The 7,657-nt window shown below is 50.5% G+C and overlaps 1 pseudogene; it reads left to right on the forward strand.

Moving 5' to 3' along the window:
- The first annotated feature begins 5,917 nt into the window (after positions 1-5,917).
- LOC121779439 lies at positions 5,918-7,233 on the forward strand (annotated as a pseudogene).
- Positions 7,234-7,657: the final 424 nt, after the last annotated feature.

Genomic DNA, 7,657 nt, shown 5'->3' on the forward strand with positions numbered 1-7,657 from the left:
TTGCTGGGCCCCTCGAAGGATCACCATGGATTATCGGTGGCGACTTCAACACCATCCTATCACACCGAGATAGGGTTGGGAGCGACACCAACCGGCAAGCCGAGATGGTCGACTTCGTGGAGGCAATTGAAGACTGTAGGCTCCTTGATCCGGGGTTCGATGGGGCGGAATTCACATGGGCCAAAAATGGCCTCTTTGAAAGATTGGATAGAGTGCTTGTTAGTGAGGGTTGGGCTAGGGCCTTCGAAGCTACTCGGGTTACGAACCTCCCTCGGGTTGCTTCGGACCACGGGCCGGTCCTTGTAAGATGTAAGACGCTGAACACTACCATCGGAGGCAAGGCATTCCGATTCCAGAACATGTGGATCCGATATGGGGGGTTCATGGCTGTAGTGCAAAATGCATGGGAGGAGAGTACGGGGGCGAGTGGACTCCTAAATATTCAAATCAAACATGCTAGAGTGAAAAGAGCCCTAAAGGCGTGGAACAAAGAAGTTTTTGGGAACATCCATGCCATCCTCAAGGAAAAGGAGGAAGGAATTGCCGTGGCCCAATCCATCTTCGAGGCAAGGCCAACACCGGAAAATAGGACAATGATCAATAAATACATTGCCGAGTACATCATGTTGCTGAAAATGGAAGAGGATTTTTGGCGGCAAAAGGCAGCCCTGAGATGGCTTGCGGAGGGCGACAAAAATACCCGGTTCTGTCAAAGCTGGGTGAAACAAAAAAGAGTTCGCCTACGCATCCACTCGATTCGTGTCAACGGCCAGGAGCTTACTAAGGAGGCCGAAATAAAAAAGTCAGTGGTAGATTTCTACCAACAATTCCTAGCGCCCAGCAACCCGGTTCTAGACGAGCCAGACCTTGACCTTATCCAGCGAGTACACTCAGCCGAGCACTTTGCGGACATCGCAAATGCGCCGGGTGCGGACGAGATCAGGAGCGCCGTTTTCAGCATTTCCAGAGATAGCGCCCCCGGACCCGATGGCTTCTCCGCCACTTTCTACCAAGCCTGTTGGACTATTGTGGGGCCAGAGGTAGTGGAAGCAATTGGCCAGTTTTTTAGAGGGGCTTTCCTGCCACGAAGTATTACGGCCACAAGCATTGTCCTCATCCCAAAGAAGGCGTCGCCCGAGTCATGGACCGACTACCGACCCATCAGCCTCTGCAACGTCTTTAACAAGATCATCACCAAGGTACTCACTACTCGACTCTCCACTTTCCTTCCACAGGTCATCTCCCCAAACCAAAGTGGTTTCGTGAAAGGGCGGCTCCTCAATGATAACGCTCTGTTGGCCCAAGAGATGTTCCATGAACTTGCAAGATGCTCCCCAGCGCCTAATGTAGCGGTGAAGATCGACATGGCGAAAGCCTATGAAAGGATCCAATGGCCTTTCCTCTTCAAGGTGCTTCGGCGAATGGGATTCCCGGACACATGGATCTCACTCATGGAGAGATGCATAGGCTCGTGTTGGTTCTCGATCCTTGTCAATGGGGTACCTTCAGGATTCTTCAGATCAACACGGGGACTCCGACAAGGTGATCCGATTTCCCCTGGGTTGTTTGTAATTGCCGCGGACTACCTGTCTCGAGCCTTGGATGAGATTATACTTGGCCAAAGGAATATGGTGTTTAAGGCCTCCCGGAGATGCATTGAGGTCAGCCACCTAGCCTATGCGGATGATATTATAATATTCACACAAGCGGCGGCAACCCCCCTGCGCCGGCTCCGAGCCTGTCTCGAGAACTATGAAAATGTCTCCGGCCAACAAGTCAGCCTCACCAAGAGCAACTTCTATACCACCGAAATCCATGACCATTGGGCACCCTTGATCCAAGCGGAAGGAGGCTTCACTAGGGGCACCTTTCCTTTCCTCTACCTCGGCGTCCCCATCTACCGTGGTGTGAAGCACACAGACATGTTCCTCTTCCTACGTGAAAAGATTGCAAGAAGGATCTCGGGCTGGGCACACCGGCACTTATCTTTTGGAGGGAGGCTCACGCTGATTAAGAGCACCCTTGAAGCGATCCCCTTACACATCTTCCAAGCCATTGAGCCCACTGCCGGCACCTTAAAACAACTTGATCAACAAATGGCCCGATTCATTTGGGGATCTACGAGTGAGAGAAAGCGAACCCATTGGATTGGATGGGATCAAATGTGTCGCCCTACCGAGGAAGGAGGTCTCGGGATTCGGAAAACTTTGGAGGTTTTACGTGCTTTCAACATAAAATTATGGTGGCGCTTCCGGGAACAAAACTCCCTTTGGGCAAAATACATGATGGCAAAATATTGCTCCATCTCCACACCACTTACCTTGAGAATGCCGAGCAGGAGTAGTCCTACATGAAGGAGGCTCTCTAGAGCTTGGACTCTCGCGCAACCATACATGAGGTGGCTTGTGGTGCAAGGGAATATCTACTTCTAGGATGACATCTGGCTTGGCAACAGCCCACTCAGGGACCTCAGCCTTGATGATAGGGGAAGGCCAACCACCCGGGTCTCGGAGTTCATTACAAATGGCACTTGGGATGAACCCAAGCTCCGACTCCTGCACGATCAAGCCGGCATCTCTCAGCATATTATTGATCACATCCTCAGCACCCCGATACTCCAAGACGAACAGGATATCCCGCGGTGGACCCTCTCTGAGCACGGGGAATTCACGGTAGCATCGACGTGGGACACACTCCGAGGGCGGAACCCTATCGTTCAAGGCCTGGGTGATGTTTGGCAGGCGGGCCTCACTAAGTCAATAGCCATCTTCATCTGGAGGCTTCTTTCCAATCGGGTGCCAGTCGACACAAAACTTCAGTGGCGGGAGATTGAACTAGCCTCCAAGTGCCAATGTTGCCCTCTTCGACCGAATATTGAGTCCCTCCAACACCTCTTCATTCAGGGTTACAGAGCTCGCAGAGTATGGAATGAGTTTGATTCGTGCTATGATGGGGCGACCCCCCGCCTCTCAATCAATGACACAATCCCAACGAGAATTGAAACTTGGATGTGAAGATGTCACCAACCGAACAAGAAGCACCTTAGCCGAGCCATCCCCTACCTCATCTTGTGGTTCATCTGGGCGGAAAGAAACAGGAGCCGGCACCAAGACACGAGGTTCAATCCGCACAATGTGGTATGGCAGATCCACATGTTCATCTTGAACTCCATGGCCAACGGGAACTTGAAGCCGAAGCATTGGCGAGGGGACAAACTTAGAATCAACATCCCGCAACAAGTGGAACCAGCTAGGGCGCAGCCGCTAGCCATGGCAATCAAATGTGACCCCCCAGACCACCCTTGGATTTAACTAAACACGGATGGCTCCTTCAATGAAGTGACCAACAAAGCAGGGGGGGAGGAATCATTCGGGACAGCTCGGGCAACATGCTGGTGGCGTTTAGCACGCCCCTTGAAGCACACTCGGCTCTGGAGGCTGAGCTGACGGCCATGATCCATGGGCTGCGCTTAGCCAAGAATCTTGACTTACCAATCTGGATCGAATCAGATGCCGAGCAAGCCATTAATCTGGTCAATGGAGCAGGGTGGGGGCCGGCTCTAGCTCGGCAAGCAGTGGCGCAATTGATCCTGCTCAAGCGCCAACATAAATTCCGAGCCACCTTCATACACCGGGAGGGGAACAAGGCGGCGGATTTCCTTGCGAGAATGGGCCTAAGGCTTGATAGCGGTCGACAATTGGATCATAATTCTGCACCAAGAGACCTCATGGACTTCGTCCGCTTGGACCGAATGGGTGTTCCAAACATTCGAACCCTAGATGGGGACGGATACTAGAGTCGGTTACTCGGAGATGGAAGATCATAGAGCCTTTGTTTTGTTTAATTGCACTTTTGAAGGGAGTAGGATGGGGTCCGAGCCGTGTGGAGTCGGACCGCTTTCTACTCTTGCCTTTGCTATGGCACACCACTTTCGGGTGTGGCCACGTTCTGTAATTCCCCTTTTTGATATATAGGGATGAGGGACCCACGAACCCTCCACCGTAATGGTGTTTAATTAAAAAAAAGGGGGGAGAAGCTGGAGGGGCGAGTAAATCCTGGAAGAAATTTGCAGCCGAATCCTTAATCTCTCTCTCCTCTGTGACGATTCAGTCTCCCGAGAGTAAAAAAAAGGGGGGAGAAGCTGGAGGGGCGAGCAATACTCGACTCGGCCTCTTTAATGTTAGAGTGGAGGTTTCCGAAGACTACTCTATTCCATTCTTTAAGAACTTTTTTAAGCCTTGACAGCTTAGTTTGCGAGTTGAGGAGTCCTCCGGCCTCGGTGGATTGGTTCCAACTCCACTCCACGATGCCTCTAAACCCCTCGTGTCTCAGCCACATGTTCTGGAATCGGAAGTTTCTTCCTTGCACCCGTGGACCCTCTGTTTAGCACCGCACAAGGACGGGGCCATGGTCCAAAGAGACCCGGGGCGGGTTTGTAATCCTTGTCGCTTCAAACACGCTGGTCTAATGTTTGTTTTTGAAGACTATGTCGAGCCTTTCAAATAGGTTGTTCTTAGCCCAGGTGAAAGGCGTACCATCAAAGCCCACATCCACCAATCTGCAATCCTCGATTACCTCCGCAAAATCCAACATCTCCGTTTGTCTATTTGACTCACTCCCGGACCTATCTCTTAGGATACCGTGGAGAGCTTGCTAGGAATCATCAATGATTTCAAAATTTACCCCTTCTTTAGTGAAGATCCAAATTTTCCCGGCGGTGTTTGTACCTTTGTAGTTAAGGCCAAAGAGCTTCGAATATAACTTCGGGTTCGGGGTGGAGAAAGGTTCCATTATTGCCATGAAAGAAATATTATATAGAGCAATTAGTCGTTTGATAATGTTGCGGGAAGAGGTTTTCACAATTCCCCACACATTCCAAAACAAAAGATTACTTGACATAATTAATTGGATGAGGACTTACCCGAGCGGGTTGAAGACCGCCCCTTTGCATCCATCTTCCGATCCTTGTCATTTCTGGTTCTCTCGCCGAGGGAGGGTGGTACGTCCCCCACCATGGCCGGGTTAGGATGCACCACAATCTCCATTCCAACCGCCTCTTCCTCCTCGGATTGTTCCGATTCAAAGGCTTCCCGCTCCATGAGTGTGTGATATTTATTAATGCTCAAGAAATTTTCCAGATCCCTCCCGAGGGTTTCCAACCCTTCCGTCTCGCGACCCCCAAGCTGAAAACCACGTCTAGTTGGGGTGGACGGCCCGCTTGAGGTCTTGCATCCCTAACGTCCGCGAGGGGTCCTACTTCCGTCCCACCGATCGTTAGCCCCTCCCACCTCTTTGTGGGCTCCTTTCCCACGCCCATTTGTTGTGGGATCAGGTATATCATAACCATGTCTTTCTCGCCAAAGCTCCAGTTCAATAACATCCGGGATACGTGTGGCCGAGTGGGGAGACCTATCTTGGTCTTCTGGAAATAGGACCGGGGTTATAGGTTGAGGCCTAGCTTCCTCCTTGTCCCGACGGTGCCATTCTGAAACAACCTTATTTCCATTATGATGAAGCGGTTTTTCAGTCGTATTGTGTCAACTATCCGACTTCCTCTTCGCCAAAGGGACGTTGTAGTTCCTCTTCAGCGGCTTTACCCTCTTCCCGACGCATAGCATGTAGATGCCGAGTGGCCCACGTGCCTACACTCCGCACAATCCAGAATTATTTCCTCCGGGACCGGTTTGGTGATATCTATCTCCACGTAGATTCTCGCAAAAGGCAGCCTCGATTTGTTAGCTGTGGCACGATCAATTTGAATCGGGTTCCCTAGGAGCTTTCCAATAGCAAACAGAGCCGAATGGTCGTAGAGATGAATAGGGAGTCCGATTAAGTTACACCATATAGCTGCCAACAGCCAGAATCACATCCTATCCAAGCGGCGAAGCAAGGCGTGAATCTGCTAATTACACCCAAAATGGCGGACAAGGGCGTCACAATTAGAACAAGGAAGTTCATGACAAATCGCCTCCTCTCGAGGAAGCAATTCATCATCGATGCGTTGCATCCAGGAAGAGCTGAAGGAGAAGTTGGCTAGGATGTACAAGGTAAAGGATACAAATGTCATCTTTGTGTTCAAGTTCAGAACACACTTAGGTGGTGGCAAATCCACTGGTTTGGCTTGATTTATGATTCTGTAGAAAATGCTAAGAAATTTGAGCCAAAATACAGACTAATCAGGAATGTCCTTGACACCAAGATTTAGAAGTCAAGGAAGCAAATGAAAGAACGCAAGAACAGAGCGAAGAAGATCCGTGGTGTCAAGAAGACCAAGGCTGGATATGCTTTTTTTTTAAAGCACCCCGAGGGTGGAGGGTTAAGGCGGACCCACACCTGTGCATTACCAACGGAAATTGCAACCAAAACAAACAGCCATTGAGCCGCCCAAAAGTGACGGCTCACCACGATCAATTAGTGTACAACGAGGGCCTTCCTATTAACTAGGGTGGTCATCTATGTACTCTTAGCATCCCTATTACAATTACAATGAGGCCCGCGTTAGGGGTGCCTCCACATGGGACAACCCCTCCTGGATCAAGATCCTCGATGAAGCCCTCCATTTCCCGGCTTGGGAACCCACATGATACACTCATTGAGCCAATGCCCGGCTCATTTGCACCCGAGTTGTCGACCCCAAAAGTTACCGTTGCTACGTTCTCCTTAAGATGCAACTTATCATTATGGAGAGCTTTGATATACCCATCACCCTCGTGGACCTTACCTTTCCTCTTCCTTGACACCACTTGGAAACCATCATCATCTAACAGGACTTGCACCCTCGGTGTTGCTTTCAAACTAGGAGCCGCTTCCGCACCGCTCTTCTCTTTGCCTGTCCCCGGCTCGGTCTCCCCCTTTGGCATAGACCCTTGGCCCGGTTTCGGGTTGTGGGTGCCATGCAAGGTAGTTTTGGGCCTCCATTCCCGACAGATGGGATTTGACGCGGAGTGGGGTCGGCGGGGTTGTGGTGGTCGGGTGGGATCCGTGGTGGCCTGCTCCTTTTTCCTCCCTAGGATAAGGCATGTTTCCTTTACGTGCCCAACATGCTTACATTCCGCACAAAATAGGGGAATCCGATCCCATACCACCTTGTACCTAGTGTCTTTGCCTAGGATGTTGAGAATGATCTCCACCGGCGGAGGCGTCGAGATATCAATCTCAATACACATCTGGGCAAAGGTGAGTCGGGTTTGATTGAAGGCTGGAGATGCTGCCAAGGCTGGAAAGAAGAAATAAATACTTTAGGATTTTATGATTTTGTGTATTTCGTTTTTTGCATTCTTGAAGATTATCATAAGAGCGTTAGTTTTTATGATGTTTAGTTAAAGTGGCACATATATTTTTTGGTGGTTACTTTTCATGTTTGAAAGCTGTGTTGAATCAAATTTACCATCTATCTTAGATAATTATTTTTTCGGAATTGACGCATAGAACCTTTAGGAATGTGACTCTAGAGAGAGACGCTCTCCCTTCGGTCTAGCAATCCCCCCACTTCGATTCATTCCGCCGTCCATCCACACACACCCACGACCCGCCATGACTCTTACCACGCCGACCACCACACCTCACCTCCCCAACCCCACAACCCGCCGAGACCCTTTCCATGCCGGTCATCGCACCACCCGCCCTCAACCCCGCCGAATCCCCACCCTTGTACGGC

This window comes from Salvia splendens, chromosome 19 (assembly GCF_004379255.2).
Source record: "Salvia splendens isolate huo1 chromosome 19, SspV2, whole genome shotgun sequence".
In the NCBI taxonomy this organism is placed as follows: domain Eukaryota; kingdom Viridiplantae; phylum Streptophyta; class Magnoliopsida; order Lamiales; family Lamiaceae; genus Salvia; species Salvia splendens.